This window comes from Rhinopithecus roxellana, chromosome 17 (assembly GCF_007565055.1).
Source record: "Rhinopithecus roxellana isolate Shanxi Qingling chromosome 17, ASM756505v1, whole genome shotgun sequence".
In the NCBI taxonomy this organism is placed as follows: Eukaryota; Metazoa; Chordata; class Mammalia; order Primates; family Cercopithecidae; genus Rhinopithecus; species Rhinopithecus roxellana.
In genome coordinates this window covers 110,517,120-110,537,360 of record NC_044565.1, presented here as the reverse complement: position 1 = coordinate 110,537,360, position 20,241 = coordinate 110,517,120, and the positions used below count along the sequence as shown (strand labels likewise).

At 48.3% G+C, this 20,241-nt stretch overlaps 1 protein-coding gene across 14 annotated transcripts in view; it reads left to right on the top strand.

Annotated features, from left to right (window-relative positions):
• The first annotated feature begins 995 nt into the window (after positions 1–995).
• The window catches only part of INPP4A (inositol polyphosphate-4-phosphatase type I A), a 151,527-nt gene continuing 132,281 nt past the window's right edge, over positions 996–20,241 (top strand). For 13 of the 14 annotated variants that reach the window (XM_030921545.1, XM_030921544.1, XM_030921538.1 and 10 more), the window contains exon 1: positions 996–1,216. The gene's annotated coding sequence lies outside the window, so the exon portion shown is untranslated. Of the gene's footprint in view, positions 1,217–16,362; positions 16,937–20,241 lie in introns of those variants that run through there. The other variant, XM_030921533.1, reaches the window with a different exon arrangement.

Genomic DNA, 20,241 nt, shown 5'->3' with positions numbered 1-20,241 from the left:
TCAAACTCTTCTGCTGAATTGATGCTCCTCCCTCAGGCTCCCCACAAAACTCATTTTTTATTTGTTTATTTTTATTCCAGACTATTGTCTGTATTTTGGTGACTCGAGGAGGATCAGAAGTAATTCTAAATGAGTTTGGAGAATTCTTAATTTCCATTCCTAAATCTCTTTTCTTTTTGAAGTAAATTATATGTATAAATGCTCTGCCTGAGAAGTATTCTGGTTTATTGAATTAAAATAGTTTTAAGAATTTTTTTTCGGATAAAATGTGAAGACTCAAAGATAAGGATACGTTTAGTCCAATATTTGCCCTTGCTCAAGGAGAGATGTTGTTTTAAAGTCAAAGTGAAAATTTTTTCCAAAACTTCTGATTCCTCTTTTTGTCTATGGCAAAATAGAAACTTGGGGCCAAGTGTAAGGACTGATGCTGCTGCAAGTCTGTGAGTGCACACTTATATGCACACAGGCCGGAACAGGTCTGGAAGGACATACACTTAAAAGTTAGCAATTTTCTTCTTTTTGCAAGTCTGTATTTTCAAAGAATTAAGATTTTAGTTTTTTGCTTGTCTCTGGTTGGAATGTTCAGTTTCCTAAACATCTCCTGGGAAGTGAGTACGTCTGCACTTCAGGAAGTGCTCTTGTCTGGAGGTCAAAGGGTTGGGGTCGCACCCCCGGGTCGCGGCTCCTCCAGGAAACCTTCCCTTGGGGATCTGTCAGGGCCTCAGAAGCCTCAGTGGATGACAGGGTGAAGGTGCCATCGTTGAGTCAAGTCCAGAAGTTCAAGAACTCCTTGCAGGTGTAGCAGTCACAGGATAGGGTGGGATCTTGTGGGAACCCAGCAGTAGGAATTGGCGCGAGCAGCTCGGTCACCGGCCCTGTGGCCTCAGGGGGCGGACCCAGCTCGGACTGGTCGCGGGGCGGGGTCGAGGGCGCGGGCCGGGCCTCAGCGCGCATGCGCGGCGAGGGGGTGGGGTCAGGGCGGGGCTGCGCCCGGCGTCTAGAGCGGCGGCGGCTGGGGCTGCGGCGAGCGTGGAGGGTTAGCGGCTGGTTCGCCGCCGGGTCGGGCTCCGCGGGCCGGGGCGGGAGAACCAGCACCTGAGGCCGGGCCCGCAGCCCGCGACTTCACAACCAGGCGGCGGCGCTGCTGCTGCGGGGCTCCGGCGCGCGACCCGGCGGGACAGCGGGGCGGCTGGCGCCGGGGGCCGGGGAGCGCCAGGTAGGTGGGTCGGGCCGGGCGGGAGGCGACGCGGCCGCCGCGGGGGCCGGGGCCGGGAACTGACAGCCGGCGCGGGGGCGCGTCCCGGTCCCTGCTGGGCCGGACGGGGACGGCGCCCGCGGTTTTCATGGAAATTGCACTGCCTAGCGGTGCCAGTGGTCCGCCTGCGGTGGCGTCTTTTGAGAACAATCCGAGCCCGGCCGACCCCGAGCCCCGTGAAGACGCGGCCGCCCCGGCAGGGAGCCGGGTGCCGAGCGGGCGTGGGGCCGCGGGATGCAGTCGCGGCGCCTGCCCGGTGCGGCTCCGGGGCTGGGTCTACGGGCTCCTGACGCTGGAGGCCTTGCCGTGTTTTGGGTGAAAACATCACCGGGTGAAAGTAAACATGCATCTCGGTGTAGGAAATCTGGTCTCCATCCTCCAAACTCCTCCCTTTTCTGCGCCCTTAGACCCCGACAACATTTCTGGCATCTTTGCTTTCTGTATTTTATTTCTCTCTGGCTTTGCTAGTCAATTAATGGAGGCCTGAAAAATGTGCAGGGATCTGTGGCAGTCTCTTGAAAAGCCAGCCAGGAATGGGTAGGCCCCAGAAGACAGACATTCAAAATGTCAGAGGTAAATTTGTGTCTTTGTGGGCGAAGGAAGGGAGTGTTGATGGTCTCGCTTCCCTCCCCCTGTCGCCTGCCCTCTGACATTACATAATGATGGGGCCTTCCTGCCCCGAGTTCATCCATAATGACAGACCATGAAAATATTCCTCTGGGTGAGAAAGACCTATAGCTGGTAGGGCCCATCTTCTCTTTGGCTTTGCCACGGAATGTGTCTTGTGCTGGGAAGCTGCCTAAGAGTGGAATTTGATTTGTCACCTGCCCCTCAGGGCATTTAAACCAAGGGAATGGGGGTGAGGTGGCGATTTGGGTGTTGCAGAGAAATTCTGCCTGGTTCATCTGTTCACAGTGGGTTGTGTGGACCATGGGGAAGCCAGTGGGGTTGAGGACAGAGTGGGTTGACTACGGTGTGAATCATGGTTCTGCCGCTATCTGACTCTGGTTCTTGTCTCTAAAAGATGAGAGCAGAGCCTTTTTTGCTGTTTGTTTTGGAATCTAGCTGCTGTTGGCGTTGGCCGGTGCACGTAGAATTGCTAATTTTTCTTTGGTTGAAACCATGCTTTCTTTAACGAAAATTTTGTTTTTGGACCTGGGCGAGGGCATTTGTTTCGGGGGTTCTTTGCTGAAGTGTCAACTGCGAATTTACTGTTTTCTTTGAAGAAAGAATGACGGGGCCCATGTGAGAAGCACAGTGTGGTTGGTCTGTTGGAGAAGTGGTGCCAGGAGACCTTGATGCTGTCCGTCCCAGGGGTGGCGTTGCATGTGAACAGGCCTCCCAGTGCCTCATTCCCTGTGATGTCTTGTAAACACGCCTGTGAAGCCAGAGTTACTTGGTAGAGTCTGGCTTGAAGATAAGGCTTAAAGAAATGGATGTGGACAAATTCAAAGAGAAAGAAACATTGTATTTCTACTGAGCTCCTTGTAGAATTAGTCTACTTACCTGGCCACCTTACTCATCATGTAGCACCTTTCTTCATTTAGAGTTTTCTGTCTCAAGGTGTTTATCTGCTTGGGTAAGTCTTGTTTCCCAACTAGATTCAGAACCAAGGGCAGATGTTACAGTGCGTCCCTGTTTTCAAAACTGGATATTTTGTAGTATTGCTGTTGAACCGGATATTAGCTTTTTTTTTTTTTAAATCACTTTAAGGAAAGGATGAAATAATACACATGAGATCTTTTTTTTTTTTTTTTTTTTTTGAGACAGAGTCTCGCTCTGTCGCCCAGGCTGGAGTGCAGTGGCGGGATCTCAGCTCACTGCAAGCTCCACCTCCCGGGTTCCCGCTATTCTCCTGCCTCAGCCTCCCAAGTAGCTGGGACTACAGGCACCCGCCACCTCGCCCGGCTAGTTTTTTTGTATTTTTAGTAGAGACGGGGTTTCACCATGTTAGCCAGGATGGTCTCGATCTCCTGACCTCGTGATCCGCCCGTCTCGGCCTCCCAAAGTGCTGGGATTACAGGCTTGAGCCACCGCGCCCGGCCTACACATGAGATCTTTTTGTAAACTGTAGAGCACTAGAAAAATGGGATGTGTGTGACAGAGAACTATCAGCCCTGCAAGTCCCTTTAACTAGCTGCCTGCCGAAGAGGGAGCGTTCTCAGCCAGCATCTCTTCACATGCACACAGGAATGGACCTGAAGGCGGTGTGGGACCAACAGACCCACTGATCCCCAGCCCAGGGCTTAACATCTCAAGAGTTCAGTGAGGCAGAGTGGAGGGGGAGGCTTTCCACCAAGACTGCTTCATCCTGTTTTCGTTTTTAAATGAAAAGCTCCTTTTAAATGAAAAGCTTAGTAATCCAGAAAGGTTGCCACAACATCATCAACCGCTCATGGTGTCAGGAGGCTTTGACTTTCACTGAAAAAAAAAAATAGCACAAATCTGCAGTGAAAAAGGCTTGATTATGTTGGCACTTCTGTAGAACTTGATTAATGAGCTGGTCTTGAGAGAGCCTTCGAAATGGCTTTTTTTTTTTCAGTGTCCTAAAACAGAAGCTCTGTGAGGAAAACATATTTTGAGGAGACCAATATTAACACCCATGCATGCTTGCTTCATTTTCTCTGTTTTAAGGAAAATGCCATCAGGAAGCTAATCTCAGGGAATTTACCTGTATTTCTATTCATATGCACATGTTCTCTTTTTTTTTTTTTTTTTTAGTATTTTGATATAGTTTTAGACTTACAGAAAAGTTGCAAGAATAAGCCAAAGGTTTCTTAGCTTCTCCAAATGTGGACATTCTGTTACATTGCTTTATCATTCTCTTGTATTCCTATGTGTTACTACTTTTTTCTGAACTACTTAGAAGTAAGTTGCAGGCTTGAGGCCCTTTTACCTCTAAATGGTTCACTGTGTATTTCCCAAAAAACAAGGATATTCATAACAACAGTAATCCCAGCACTTTGGGAGGCTGAGGCAGGTGGATCACAAGGTCAGGAGATCGAGACCATCCTGGCTAACATAGTGAAACCCCGTCTCTACTAAAAATACAAAAAAATTAGGTGGGCGTGGTAGCGGTGCCTATAGTCCCAGCTACTTGGGAGGCTGAGGCAGGAGAATGGTGTGAACCGGGAGGCGGAGCTTGTAGTGAGCAGAGATCACACCATTGTACTCCAGCCCGGGCAACAGAGCGAGACTCCGTCTCCAAAAAAAAAAAAAAAAAATCATGGCCAGGCGCAGTGGCTCATGCCTGTAATCCCAGCAATTTGGGAGACTGAGGCGGGAGGATCACTTGAGGCCAGGATTTTGAGAACAGCCTGGCCAACATGACGAAATCCTGTCTCTACTAAAAATACAAAAATTAGCTGGGTATAGTGACAGTCTCAGCTACTTGGGAGGCTAAGGCATGAAAATCTCTTGAACTCAGGAGGTGGAAGTTGCAGTGAGCCAAGATCACGCCACTGCACTCTAACCTGGGCAACAGAGTGAGACTCTCTCAAAAAAAAGAAAAAAAATCAGGAAATTAAGGTTGATACAACACTATTTAGTGTAGAGGTCATATTGAGATTTTGTCAATTGCTTCAATAATGCCCTTTGTAGCAAAAGAAAATCCTAGATCATCTGTTTTGCATTAGGTTTTTCTGTCTCTATAGTGTCCTTTAATCTGAAACAGTTATCAAGTCTTTCTTTTGTATTTCATAGCATAGACATATTTGAAGACTACTGACTTTTTAAGATAATGCCCTCAATTGGGTTTCCTGTGGTTTCATGATTAGATTCAGGTTTTGCACTTCTGGCGGGAGTAGCACAGGGTTGAAGCAGTCGCAGTCTTCTCTTCTCTCTCTCTCTCTTTTTTTTTTTTCTTAAAGAGAGAGGGTCTCCCTTGGTTGCCCAGGCTGGAGTGCAGTGGTGCCATCGTAGCTCACTACAGCTTGGACCTCCTCCACTCAGTGATCCTTCTGCCTCAGCCTCCTGAGTAGCTGGGATTATAGGTGTGTGCCATTGCACCCGGCCAATTTTTAAATATTTTACAGGTACAGGATCTCACACTGTGTTGCTCGGGCTGGTCTCAGACTCCTAGTCTCGCCATCCTCCTGCGTGGGCCTACCACAGTGCTGAGTTTACAGGCATGAGCCACTGTGCCCGACTGATGCTGCAGCCTTCTTAGTGTGCCCCATCAGGAGGCATATGCTGTGATTTTCCCCTTCTCTGGCCCAGTTAACTTTGATCACTTGAATTAAGGTGGTGTCTATCTCATGGAAAAGTTACCATTTTTGTAATCCCAGCACTTTGGGAGGCTGAGACGGGTGGATAACGAGGTCAGGAGATCGAGACCATCCTGGCCTACACGGTGAAACCCCGTCTCTACTAAAAAATACAAAAAACTAGCTGGGCGAGATGGCGGGTGCCTATAGTCCCAGCTACTAGGGAGGCTGAGGCAGGAGAATGGTGTAAAACCCGGGAGGCGGAGCTTGCAATGAGCTGAGATCCGGTCACTGCACTCCAGCCTGGGTGACAGAGCCAGACTCCGTCTCAAAATAAAAAAAAAAAAAAAAAAAAAAAAAAAAAGTTACCATTTTTCCCTTTGTAGTTAATCTGTGTCTCAAAGGGAGAGAATTTGAGACTATGTAAATATACTGTTACTTCTCATACAATTACTGACTAGTTTCAGAATCCATTGATGTTTCTTACCCGAGTCAATTATTAAGAGAGTTGGCAGATGATGATTTTCTAGTTTCATAGTTCCTTCTATATTTATTGGTTGGAATTGTACTGAGAGGAAGAACCTTCCTTTCTCTATTATTTATTTTTTGATTTGCATCGCTGGACTCAGGAATTCTTGCTTTATTCAATAGATTAGAGTCCATTGCTCCCATGATGCATTTTATTGCTCAAATTATCCTAGATTTGGCCAGTGGGAGCCCCTTCAGTCTGGCTTTTGTGTCCTTTTGACACATGCTCATCATTCTTCGAGGACTTTTCTTCCTGGCACAAAATCTTCAAGACTCAGCCCCTACTTTCCTTGTCCCAGCCCTGGAATCAGCCGTTTCTCCAAAGGGTCCTGGTTTCCTTTAGTGGAGAACGGTATTAAAAACCGAGACGGTCGGGCGCGGTGGTTCACGCCTGTAATCCCAGCATTTTGGGAGGCTGAGGCGGGCGGATCACAAGGTCAGGAGATCGAGACCATCCTGGTTAACATGGTAAAACCCTGTCTGTACTAAAAATACAAAAACTTAGCCGGGTGTGGGGGGTGCCTGTAGTCTCAGCTACTCGGGAAGCTGAGGCAGGAGAATGGCATGAACCCGGGAGGCGGAACTTGCAGTGAGCCAAGATCGCGCCACTGCACTCCAGCCTGGGAGACAGAGCGAGACTCTGTCTCAAAAAAAAAAAAAAAAACAAACAACAACAAAAAACCCCGAGATGTAGGCACTAAGCCTGCCTGTTACTACTGAGGTGTCACCGATTCTAGACCTTCTCAGGGGATGGATGCTCTCATTGTAAACATAAATGTAGTCACATTCCACACAATTTTCTGTGGCTTGCTTTTTAAATGTGTACTCCTTCTATTAGGCTGTGAAACTGTGTTTCCCTTTAACTCCGCCACCATTTAAGAGAATAAGTCTTGTCAATTTTGCCAATCTAATGGGCAAGGAAGACAGTATTGTTTTAATGACATTTCCCAAATGACCAAAAATATCGGATACCTTTTCTTGTTAATGTATATTTTAACTTCTAATGAATTACCTGTTTATATCCTTTGTTCATTTTTTCTTATCAGGCTGTTTTTCCTTATCTTACTAGATTGTGGAAGTTACTGTAATTTTGAATTTTATTCTTGGCAGCTTTAGAATGCTTTTTAAAGTGTGATTTTTTTTTTTTTTAAAGTCCTAAATGCCAAGGAACCCAAGCTTTTCTGAGTACCCCCTGCATGCCAGGCCTCCCTGGACATCCTGTGGGAGGTTCTGTCCGAAGGTGAGCTGTGGTGTTGAGGAGTGGTCAGGACACCCTCCTGAGGGTAGTTAAAAGAGGCTCAACTAGGACTAAAACCCAGTTATATCACTTAACTTCCTTCACAGCATTAAAAAATAAATGCTTTTCAATGTAAGGATAAAAATTGATTACCTGGACTTGCCGGTATCAACAATTTCTATTTTCAGTATTTTGGTTTATAAATCAGGACTTTTCTTTTACACAGTCCTTTTTGCTGAGCATACACACATGCACATCTTTCAAAACCCTTATTTTATCCCTAGAACTATGGTGGACTCTGGTGCTGCACTTTCTGTGAGCATCCAGCTAGCTGTGTGATTTTGGGCAAGGGGCTTAATCTTTCTGTGCCTCAGTTATCTCATCCACAAAACTGGGCTGATGTAGTAGCAGCCCCAGAGGCCTGTTGGGAGATTAAATGAATTAACAGTTAATCCTGGTGCCTCAGAAGTGTGCAGAATGGAAGTGGTACAATAGGTTCATATACAGAGTGTGGGTGGTTGGCGGAGCTTGGAATTAGATCAGCCTTTCCTCTGTGGAATCTCTTAGTTATCTCTCTCTTTTTTTGAGATAGAGTCTCACTCTGTCGCCCAGGCTAGAGTACAGTAGTACCATCTTGGCTTATTGCAACCTCCGCCCCCTGGGTTCAAGCAATCCTCCTGCCTCACCCTCCCGAGTAGCTGAGATTACAGGCATGCGCCACCACATCCGGCTAATTTTGTATTTTTAGTAGAGACAGGGTTTCACCATGTTGGCCAGGCTGGTCTCGAGCTCCTCACCTCAGGTGATCCACCTGCCTCAGCCTTCCAAAGTGCTGGGATTACAGGTGTGAGCCACTGCATCCGGACTTAGCTGTCCCTTGCATCATAGCCTGTCTGGTATTGGAAAGCCAGGGTCCTGGGTGCGGTGTGCATGTCTCCTCTTTCTGGTCTTTACACGTCCCTTCGTCGTGCCTTATCAGGCTGTCAGACCCATGCCTGCGAGCCAGCCTAGCTGGCCTCTGGATTTGCCCACAGCCCTAACCTGGAGTATGTGTAAGACTGCTGGTCTTTTAGTATGGAACTTGTTCAGTGAGGCTCATCTGGTGAAGGACTTAGGCACAGTAAGCAGATGTATATGGTGGGGGTGGTGGCGGGGATCATGCTCTGGTCAGGTCCATTTTCTGGAATAGGGTCAGGAAGACAGGGATGTCCTCTGATGTCCAGGAGGAAGGGTGGGGACCACTGGAAGAGGAAAGTGTTTACTGGCTTCCAGCTCCGGTCCTGGGATCCTCCTAGAGCCCTTTCCCTGAGACACCTGGTAGTTCTGACCTCCGGTTGCTGCAGCGCCTCTCTTGTTGCACCTCACCAGGTGGTATTCTGATGTCTCCTGAAAACCTCCTTTCCTGCGCCTCCCATAGCCCTCACGCAGGTGGCATCAGCTGCTATTATGAAAGCTGTCTATTAATTCACCCTAGCATATTGAACACCCTTCTTTCCCTCTCTCGTGTTGCTTGCATTTCTAAATGGTGTATTCTCAAACCAATTAATTTGAATTTTCAAGAAGGATGACCTAAGTGTATGAACTCTGGGAATGTGAAGGAAGTGTTTAGGCAAGTGGTTGTTTCTGGGGAACAGGGCCCTCCTAGGAAATAGGGATGCCCAGTTCAAGCTTTTCCCTGGATTATGGGGTGTGTCAGTTGGGATGCTTTTGGCTGCCAACAGTGACATTTATTATCTCAGAGAACTGGAGTCTCCATCAGCATGTCGCAGTTGCATCAAGGACCTTGATTCTGCTCCTCTGTGCAGCCGTCACTGCCGGTTTCATCCTAGGAGGTTAGTCTCCTCATGATTCTGAGATGGTCGTTAGGGGCAGTGGGACTGCATGCTTCCTTGTTCCTGTCCAGCAGGAGCAGGAAAGGAGACCAACCAGCTGATTCCCCAGCCAGTATCTACCAGTCCTTCCCGCTGGCCTGTGAGAGCAAAGGGTCACGGGGCCTTCCCTGGACCAGCAACGTGAGGCTGTTGAGAGTGCTGTGTGCTGATTGGCTTAGGCTGGTGGTCCTCCAGGTGTGGTTCTCAGACCAGTAGCATCAGCATCACCTGAGAACTTGTTAGAACTGGCGATTCATGGATCCCACCCCACCCACTGAATCAGAAACTCTGGGATGGGGCCCAGAAAGCTGTGCTTTGAGAAGACTCCCAGGTGATTCTGATGCAAGGTCACATTGGAGAGCAGCTCTTTTAGTTTAATCAAGACTTCCCCCACTCCCCAGTTGGAGACAGAGCTGACTTCCTGAGGACCGGGGAGGAGGTTAGGTCCTGGAATAGCAGGAAGGAAGAGTGGATGGTGGGTGGCCAGCCCACAGTGTGAACTAGCCAGTGTTTAAGGCCCTGAGGGCCGCTTTGCTCTCCTGAGTCCTTCCCCTGCCCCCCATTCGCCAGCTTGTCCACCCATGTAAGTTTCTCAGCCCCCTTGCGTGAAGCTTCTTCAGTTCCTCCAAGTGTGGCCTGTACTCTCCCTGTATGACTCGGTGCTAAAGGAAGCAACCTCAGTAACACCCCAGCTCCAGGTCCGTCTCTGGCCTAGCAGGGATGGAGTTCAGCGGGCTGGTGCCGAGAGTCCCCATGGGCTATTATGACTCATCTTCTGAAGCCATTCCTGAAGTGTGTTCATTTGTGTAGGGGCTGCCTACGCTGCTACTCCTTGCTCAGCTAGAAAAAAAGATCAGTGCAGTTAGTAGGTGCTTGAGAAATATTTAGGGAATTGGCCTGGAGACAGCCCAAGTGATTACTTTCAGTGGTGGTTTTTACCTGTGTTCTGTCCCCTGTTTTGCAGGTACAACTCCAACTTGATGTTTGGGTGAAATAAATAGCCACCTCCGTGGTGTAATTTGCGAGATCACAATGACCCACTTTTCTGAATTTTTCCTGAAACTAAAGAATTGAGATATTTCTGGACTTTGAGCTTTAAAGATTCATCTTAATACATAAAAATAACTTTTAAGGGTAGTCTTGTACTGAGCTCTAACCACATTTGCACTAATTATTGAGGAAGGAAGGGCACCTGAGGAGGAAACAGGCTAGAGAAGGGTCCACACGGCACGTTTCAAAATGCAGTGGTTCATGAAATCAGTTTGAGGTTGTAACTAGCATTAAAAAGCTTTTTTGAAATATCAAATATCCAAGTACATTTCCTATGGGAAGGATAACCCTTTTTTGGTGAAACATCTAGTTATTGACATGTAGTGTATTTGGGGTATTGTGATGGTGTGACTGTTTCTTACAGTGGGTTTTGGTAAAGATGTGTCAAAGCCTAGGGCTGAGTGCAGCGGGTCCTACCCTGTAGGAAGGCGGGGCCTATGCTGGATATGTATACACTTGGGGTCTTTTCCTGGGCCTGGGGCCTGTGGCTTTTGTCAGAACCTGGTGGTCTGTGACTCGCCATAGATCGAGAACCACTGACCTAAAACCAGAGGAGACTTTCAGTGGTGTGGGCCAGTGGGAGTGGAGCTGGGGGCATGAGGAGCAGGCACAAAGCCCTGGGCCTTGTCCTGCTCTGGCATATTGTTCATGGCGTTAAGCCGTCTGGGCCAGATCCTCCTGATGAGGAGGCCTCTGCACGGCCACCCTGAAAGACAGGGGAGACGGTGGCAGGGAGTGTGTGGATCACCTGAGGTCAGGAGTTCAAGACCAGCCTGGCCAACATAGTGAAAACCCATCTCTACTAAAAATACAAAAATTAGCTGGGTATGGTGGTGCACACCTGTAGTCCCAGCTACTTGGGAGGCTGAGGCAGGAGAATCACCTGAACCCAGGAGGTGGAGGTTGCAGTGAGCTGAGATCACACCGCTTCACTCCAGGCTGGGTGACAGGGCAAAACTCCCTCTCAAAAAAAAAAAGAAAAAAATTAACTCTGGTTGCCAGATGGGTCCTTTACCTAACAGGTGTATCAGCATATTTCTTCATAAGAGAGAGAGAGTCTCCTTGTTTGGGACTGACCCCAGTGAAAGCATTGCTGCTTGTGACTCCCCGCTGGAATCCTTTGTGCCTTAACACTGTCAGGACAGTTCCCAAGGCTGGCTTCAGGTCAACCATGATCCCCATTATTTAACGCAGGCTGTAGTCTGGTTTGTATCACAAAGCTTATGTAGTGATGGCTTTGGCATGTTTGTACTTGTTGTTTTGGGGAAGGGGCAAGTTGGATTGTAGGTAGAAAGTGCTGGATGTGACTCCAAGTCAGCTTTCTCATCTGTAAAATGGGGAGGGTGTTAGTCTCACGGGAGGGTGGCGGGGATTGATAGTGTACATGGGAGACGGCTGTGAACCGCAGTGCACTGGATCAGTGCAGACATGAGTGTTTCTACCCCCGCTCCACTTGACAGTCTTGGTAACTCTGTTTTCCCCACAGTACTCTTATTTTTCACGTGTGCTCAAAGGGCTGGAGTGTACCCTATTGTTGACTCCTGCTCAGGGCACCGTCCAGGGGAAATGTCACAGAAGAGGGAGGTGCTGAGAGGCAGGGACATCCAGCGAAGTTCAGAGGAGAAGGGGGTGGGGGTGGGGGGGTGGGAGGAGGAAGTGGAGGGCTGGCACTCCCTAAACTCTCAGTCAGCTGGTCACTGACCCAACTGAGCCTTCTACTGACACTGTTTTTATAAGGAATGGAAGGACTAATGATTGTACGAGCTGAAATGTTGAGTGTTTTCACATTTCTTATTCATTCTTTGTTCTGTGTATACAAATGTTAAATGAAATGATCACATTACATAATTGGGTGATAATCAAATGGCAATAATGTTTGACAGAGCCCAATATTTTAAAATAGGGCTACGTGCCAAGAAATGTCAAGATAGGCTGGGTAAGGTGTCTCAGGCCAGTGATCCCAGCACTTTGGGAGGCCAAGGTAGGAGGATCGCTTGAGCCCAGCAATTCAGACCAGCCTGAGCAACAAAGCAAGACCCTGTCTCTACTAAAAATTAAAAAATTAGCCAGGTGTAGTAGTGCACTTCTTGGGAAGCTGAGGCGGGAGGATCACTTGAATTCAGGAAGTTGAGGCTACAGCGAGCTATGATCGCACCAGTGCACTCCAGCCTGGGTAAGAGAGTGAGGCCCTGTCTCTATAAAAAAAAGAAAAAAAAAAGGAGATACCCCAGAATCTTCCAAATATTGTTACTCCTATGGTTTGGAAGAGAGGAGTGAGTAAATGGATTGGCCTTAGGGATGGCACCTTGCTGGTAGACTGTGCCCATCTCAGGTAGAAGGCAAGGGCTAGCAGTCTCATGTGTAGTTTGTCTCCAACTTGCCAGTGACTTGGTGAAGTCGTGCCTGAATCTCACCCTCCTCTTTTCTTGTTCATCTAGCGAAGGTGATTTCCTTTGTTCCTCCCCCCTCGCATCCTCCCTGACGGCGGAATGGTGTGGTGATAGTGCCCAGGGGCTACATGGTGAAGTGTGGTGTGTCTTGATTTAGTTCTCGTTGGACTGAGCCACACACACATACAAGTGTCTATTTAGGGAAGTTGTTCTTTGGTCTGTTTCCTTGGAAATACTGTCTTTTATTCTTTCACTTTCTCTCCCCTCTGCAGTGATTCAGCAGTAGCTTTCTAGAGAAGAAGAAACTACATAGTGTCAGAGACCCTGGAATACCAAGGATATGTCAGTGGAGAGGGAAGCTGCCTGTGTGTCATGCAGACCACATTCTTCCTGGTCCAGCTAGAGCGTCCTGTGCCTTTCCTTGGTTTTTCCATCCTCTCTCCATCACCCCTTCTGAGGCCCTTTGCAGACAGTCTCCCAGTACAACTACAGATTTTTGTAAGACCAGCCCTTGTCGTTTTCCCCTTGACTGATGGAGACCACTTGACTCTAGCATGCTTTATGCACACTTATCTTCTGTTTCGGGTCTGAACTGTCTTTCTCTTTCTGGCAACTTTCTTTCCTATTAGCCATTCCTGACTTGTTTCAAAAAGGATACATGGACTTGAAATCAGTTAAAGCAGAAGATGATTAAAAAGAAAAGGGCTTCAAATGTCAAATAGATACAACTATATAAGTTGTAGAAGAAGCTCTGAACACGTTACAGGGAGGTTGCCATTGCTAAAAGCTTTTACATTTTTTATTTATTTATTTTTAGAGACAGAGTCTTGCTGTGTTGCCCAGGTTGGAGTGCAGTGGTGTGATCATAGCTCACTGCAGCCTTGAACTCCTGGGCTCAAGCATCCTCTTGCCTCAACCTCCCAAGTAGCAATGACTACATGCATGTGCCACCACACTTGGCTAATTTTTAATATTAATTTTTTCTAGAGACTGGGTCTTGTGTTGCCCAGGCTGGTCTTGAACTCCGGGCCTCAGGCAATCCTCCTGCCTTAGCCTCCCAAATTGCTGAGATTACAGGGCATGAGCCACTGTACCCAGCCACTTTTACGTTTTTCGTTCTCATCCGCTTCTTCTGGAAACACTGCGGAGACCATGAGAATAGGAGCTTGTCTTACTCCATAGTGCAAATAGTCTTACAAATAGTGTTCAACCATCAATTGCTCAAAACACGTGTTTTGTGACTATTATTGTAGGGTGCCTTTGAACTGTATGGTATGTTAAATAACTCCACTGGAGGAAGGAAGATCTTTGTGTTTTGAGTCAACTTAATTATTTAATCATTCTTTAATTAGTGTAGTGTCTTTACTAAGCTAGATAATTAATATATTTTGTCAAAGAGAGAAGAAAGCCAGTGGATGGGTTGTGAAGTGGTGAGGGACCTTTTGTATGGGTGGGTTTTCGTGTGGCTCAAAGGGAAAGGATACCTCAGTGACAGCAGTGTCACCGGAAACAACTTTGTACCAACTTGCACGGTGAGGAACATTCAGGTTTTAAAGTTAATGTCACTCAGTTTCTCCTGGGGGAACACATTGGCCTTTCTCATTGGGGATTTGACTGTTTGGCCATGTCCCTGGGTGTGTCCCAGCCCAGACACTCAGGGTACTGGCCACCCTGCCTCAGCCCCCTCTGGAGCAAAGAGAATTTTAAGCAGTAGTGGATATAACTCATTTCAAGTAGGATTAGATCTAGCTGGGTGAGCATAGTGGCATGCACCTGGTGAGGCTGTAGTCCCAGCTACTTGGGAGACTGGGGCCAGAGGATTGCTTGAGCCCAGGAGTTTGAGACCAGCCTGGTCAGTATAGTGAGACCAGCCTGTCTCAAGCGAACAAACAAAAACAGGATTCCGTGAGCTATGACTAAATTCCAGGGCAGTAACTGCTGTGTTCTTCTTTGGGAACTGGCATCCCAGGGTTTGACCAGTGTTTCGTATGATAGGTTGGCTCTTCTGTAAACTGTTAGGACTATACCAGTGTTTGTCATGGCAGCTAGCAGCCTGTGGCGTAGATGGTGAACCTAACTTAATGGACTACTGTCATGAATGCAAACAGGTGCTATTTTTACCTCATAACCTAGATTTGTCTGCAAATTAAACATTTGAGACATAAACAGGAGTTTGGTTTATTAAAGCTGTTTGAGCTTGCTACTCAGGCAGGCCTAGAAATAGGATTGGCTAGCTTTTTTAGGATTATATAAATGTTGACTCTATTAGGGAGAAACTCTTATTTTTGTTTTGTTTTTATTTTACAGACAGGGTCTCACTGTGTTGCCCAGGCTGGAGTGCAGTAGACAGCCATAGCTTGCTGCAGCCTCAAAATCTGGAGCTCAAGTGGTTCTCCCACCTCAGCCTCCCAATTAGCAAGGACTACAGGCATATGCTACTGTGCCCAGCTAAATAAACACTTTTTATTTTTATTTTTATTTTTAGAAATGAAGTCTTTTTCTGTGGCCCAGACTGGTCTGGAACTCCTGGCCTCAAGTGATCCTCCTGCTTCAACCTCCCAAAGTGCTTGGATTGCAATCATGAGCCATCACACCCTGCCTAACTTCACATTTAAAAAAGACTTGAACCTGGGCAACATAGTGAACCTTCATCTTTACAAAAAATTAAAAAATTAGCTGGGCACACACAATTATGTGGTGCACACATATCTGTAGTCCCAGCTGCTCAGGAGGCTGTGGCAGGAGGATAGCTTCAGCCCAGGAATTCAAAGTTGCAGTGAGCTATGATTGTACCGCTGCACGTCTTGGTGACAGGGGCTTGCCCCTGCCTTGAAAAAAAAAAAAAATCATCAAATAGCCCTTTCTCACCTTCTCTCCCCTGGGAGTGGCTACGGACAGGCCGCAAATGAACACAACACGTGTCCTGGTACCCAAGATGAATCTTTGCTGCCTGTGATGCCTGAGCCTAGTGATTATCTTCCAGAGTGTTTTGCTAGCCAGTTCTTTCTCCGTAAAAACATTCAGATTTTGTTTCCTCTTTGAGAGTGAACTATTTTACTTAAGGAAGCTGACCACCGAACTTCATAGAAATGCCTTCCTGCCCCGTCATGGCTGTGCTGGTCTGTGTGTTTTTCGGGGCTTGCTTTCGCATTCTGCTGGTATCCTGGGTGAGCCTCTGGCCCAATGAATGGGATGCCACACATTTTTTTTTCCAGGAGAAACAAAAGGTGTTGGGACCTCTGAGTATGCAGAGTGAGGCGTGGCCAGGGGAAAGTGGTTCTGATTTCCACATGGCATCTCTCTGGACCTTAAGGAGGAAGGCACTATCAGTGGAGCATGGCAGGGAGAGAAGTACAGCAGAGGTGAAGGTCTCAAAGCATGACCGACTGTGAAAAGTGGCTTTCAGCACACCGCTTGCGGCCCTGCTAGCACCTGTCAGGATGGCAGCCACCACACGCCCGAAGGCACCCGAAGTGCTTGATTTTGACTGACTTTTACCACATTTGCCACCAGTGTGGTTGGAGCATTCATGGGGCACAGAATATGGTACCAGGTCAGGACTGCGTAGTGCTCAGGCAGAGTTTTGTCCTTCGGGAGCGCCGCTCACTTGTGAGACAAGATGGGTGGTTCAGGTCTGGACTGGCCCAGGGGAGGGAGTGACACTGAGTAGACCTGGGCCAGGGGCTTGCCCCTAAACCAGTGGTCCCTGCACCTGGGAAAATCGGCACTCTGATTGCCTCACCTGGTTTCCCGCCCACCCCTCCCTACCCTAGTTGAGTGGCCTAAGAGAGGGTAGAGTTCAGGGAGGAAGGGGGTCACTGCTAAGTAGCCAAAAGGAAAAACAACATGAAAGTAAGAAAGTCTACCAGGACACCCTGGAGGGCTGGCGTGCAGAGTGCTGAGGGGCTGACTCCCCTGCGTCCGTGTGTGGGAGGCCCTCTTACCCTCTCATCCTTGGTGTGCAACTGGTTAATAGTAATTCCTTGAGGATCTGGAGAAGTTGCTCAAGTGTTAGATTCCACTTGACTGCGTGCTGCGGGGGCATCGTGTCCCACAGCGGCACTCACAGTGTGAAGACTGCCAGAGTTCTCTATGGACACACCCTGCGAACATCATGGATCTGGGTTGTCATAAGACTTAAGTGTCCTTCAGGGCAGGGACAATAGCTCAGTTTTCTTTGTATCTCCAGAGTGCCCCACTGTGCCTGGCACAAAATAGTCATATAATCTATGTTTGTCGAGTGAATGAATGAACAAAGCTAGTCTGTCCTTGTGAAAAGTAGCAAGAAAAGCCTCAGCCTATCTTGGGAAGACAGCCTGCTTCCCTGAGGTCAAGTTGAGGTTCAGTCTCACTGAGGAGAAGGAGGTGAGACCAGAAGCCACTGCACAGCTGCTGCCCCAGTAAGTTCTCGGGGAGAAACCAGAACGGTCAGTTTGTCTCATTGTGCTTGTCGAAGGCAGAAGCCTGTTCTCAGCAGTGACCTTTTTTGTCCTTGGCACATAAGCCCATTTGTCCAGGTGGCTGGAACCTAGGGCTGCTTCCGCTCCTCTGGGTGAGAAGGTGCCACACCTTCGGGTTTGGTCATCGTGTGTGTGTGTGTGTGTGTGTGTGTGTGTTTAAAAGTAAGTTTTCTCCATACGCATGTACATGTACATACATATGCAAGTGTGGTATTATAGGTGCTAAAGGGTGCAGAGAAGCCTGGTAGGGTAGGGGCACCCAGGAAGGGTGGCCTCTTCCTCTCATGGGTTTTGGGGAGCATCACAGGGCCTCAGGGAAGGGTGAGTTACGTGTCAAGGGAGGGCAGTGGCTCAAGCCAGGGGTCTTCAGAGATAAATGAGGAGGGACTGGGGCAGTGCATCAGGAAGGAGGCTCCGGAGAGGCAGGGCCAGATCACCCAGGGGCTTGAGCCCCTTCAGGCCTTTCGTAAAGTTTGGAAATTCATTCATCCCACACTGAAGGGTGTCAGACTCTTTAAGACTCTTCCATTCTTTTTGTTTGTATCATTACTTTAAATGACAGAAGCAGTTCCATAGTCATTTTCATGGACTGGGGAGACCTTGCTTGGATCACAGTAATTCTTACAGCAGTGCCAGCGCTCTCACCACCAGTGTTGGGGGATGGTGGGCCGCGACTTGGCTTCCTTGTCTCCGCTCCCTGTTGCCTGTACAGTTGCGGATGCCGCAGCTCACCGAGTGCCGCGTGGCAGTAGGTCCTGCTGCAGGATGTCCACAATGCGGACCACAGGGCAGGGTGCCCCTGGCCTCCATGGGGTCAGGGGTGGAGCTGTTATCTGTGAAATGACAGAAATGAAACCCAGCAATGGGGAAGAATCGTCTGCACCCCCTCTAAGCCACCTATGAAGCACTGTGCTGAAACACCATGAGGAAGAGGAAGCATTGGGGTGTAAAGAAACGCGGAAATACTGGTTTCTAGAAACGGTATTAATTGTCTCAGGGGCTCTCCCTACAGTGTGAAATAGCTGACTGGGCAGCTGCAGCAGGCTCCATCTTCTCCGTAGCCGTGCTCTTCCCGTGGCCTCGCAGGGTGTCTGCGCAGTGGGTGCGGTGCAAAAAGACACAGTCAAGCCTGCGAGTCAGTAGCTGGCAAGGGGGTGGTCTGGTAGTGAGAGATGATTACAGGGACAGGGGTTGGCTCATGGTTCTGCCACCCCACCCTCCATCTCTAAGATCCTGGGACTCTGACTTGGAATATAGACTTCACTGTGCCACATGATGTAGTGACGTGGCAGAGGAGGCAAACAGGGTAGAAGGAGACAAGTCAGAGAAGAAGGAAGGCTGCTCACTGCCAAGGCCATGGCGGTCACTGCCAGTAACAGTCATGGGCCTGGCTTCGATTCTGTCACCTGCGGGGGTGACTGCCCCAGAGCAGGGCCCCTTGAAATCTTCCATCCTCTTATTAGCTGTGCACTAATGTCTCTCGGGGAGACTTCTCAAAAACCTCCCTGTACTGTACTTGGTTTGACACGTTTGATAACATTTTATATTTTGTTTTTTAAAGGCAAACATTTTCATGGCTTAAAAATTGTAAAATATAGCAGGATATGTGGTGAAGCCTGTTTCCTACCCTGTCCTCTAGCCATCCGTGTCCCCTCCGTTAAGACACCAATGCCATGTGCTTGTTGGGTGTTTTCCTGAAGTTATGCTGTGTATATGCCAGCAGGCCTGCGTGTGCAGACATGAGATAGTTTTCCACACCCCTGGTGCCATGCTGCGTGCTCGCTGTGCGCCCCTTCTCCTGACGGTTTCACTGGCCCACAAGGAGTTTTGGGTTCCTTTGTCCAGCTGCATGCTGGCCTGCTGCCAGGCTGTGCTGCAGATTCTTCAACCAGTGCTCTCCGGATGCCGGTTCGCCTCTTTCCAGCCCGTGCTTGGCACTAATATGTTAGTGAAAGAAGCTGCGCCCCCGTTGCTCTGAGGTCTGGGCCTAGGCTCTGGCTGGATCGAGCATCATTCTAGCTGGAAAAAGAGGGTGGGGGTAGATGACGTTTTTAAGCTTCTGCCCATTTATTTTAATTGTGACCTGGCCTGTAGGGTTTTCTTTGGGAAATGGGCAGTTAATGGTTAGATAGTATTTGTAAGACGTGTGCCTTTAAAAGATTGCCTTCTAGTGGCTGGGCGTGGTGGCTCGCGCCTGTAATCCCAGCACCTTGGAAGGCCAAGGTGGGTGGATCACGAGGTCAGGAGATTGAGACCATCCTGGCTAACACGGTGAAACCCCGTCTCTACTAAAAATGCAAAAAATTAGCCAGACGAGAAGGCGTGCGCCTGTAGTCCCAGCTACTCGGGAGGCTGAGGCAGGAGAATGGCGTGAACCCGGGAGGCAGAGGTTGCAGTGAGCCCAGATTGCACCACTGCACTTTAGCTTGGGCAACAGAGGGAGGCTCTGTCTCAAAAATAAATAAATAGATAAAAATAATAAAATGAAATAAAATAAAGTATTACCTTCTAGTTACACACAGACCTTTTATTTTTTTAATTTTAATTTTTTTTTTTCTTTTGAGACAGGGTCTCACTCTGTCATCCAGGCTAGAGTGTAGTGGCAGGATCATGGCTCACTGCAGTCTCTGCCTTCCAGGCTCAAGTGATCTTCCCACTGCAGCCTCCTGAGTAGCTGGGACTACAGGTGTATGCCACCATGCCTGGCTAATTTTTAAATTTTTTTTTTTGTAGGTAAGGGGTTTGGCCACATTGCCTAGGCTGGTATTGAACTCCTGGGCTCAAGCAATCCACCTGTGTCAGCCTTTCAAACTGCTGGGATTACTGGTGTGATCCACCATGCCCGACCAACACACAGACTTTTAATTTTTTATTTATTTTTGATTTTTAATTTTTTTTTTTTTTTTTTTTTTTGAGACAGAGTCTCGCTCTGTCGCCCAGGCTGGAGTGCAGTGGCCGGGTCTCAGCTCACTGCAAGCTCCGCCTCCCGGGTTTACGCCATTCTCCTGCCTCAGCCTCCCCAGTAGCTGGGACTACAGGCGCCCGCCACCTCGCCCAGCTAGTTTTTTGTATTTTTTAGTAGAGACGGGGTTTCACCGTGTTAGTCAGGATGGTCTCGATCTCCTGACCTCGTGATCCGCCCGTCTCGGCCTCCCAAAGTGCTGGGATTACAGGCTTGAGCCACCGCGCCCGGCCAATTTTAAAAAATTTTTATTCGAGACAGAATCTCACTCTGTCGCAATCTC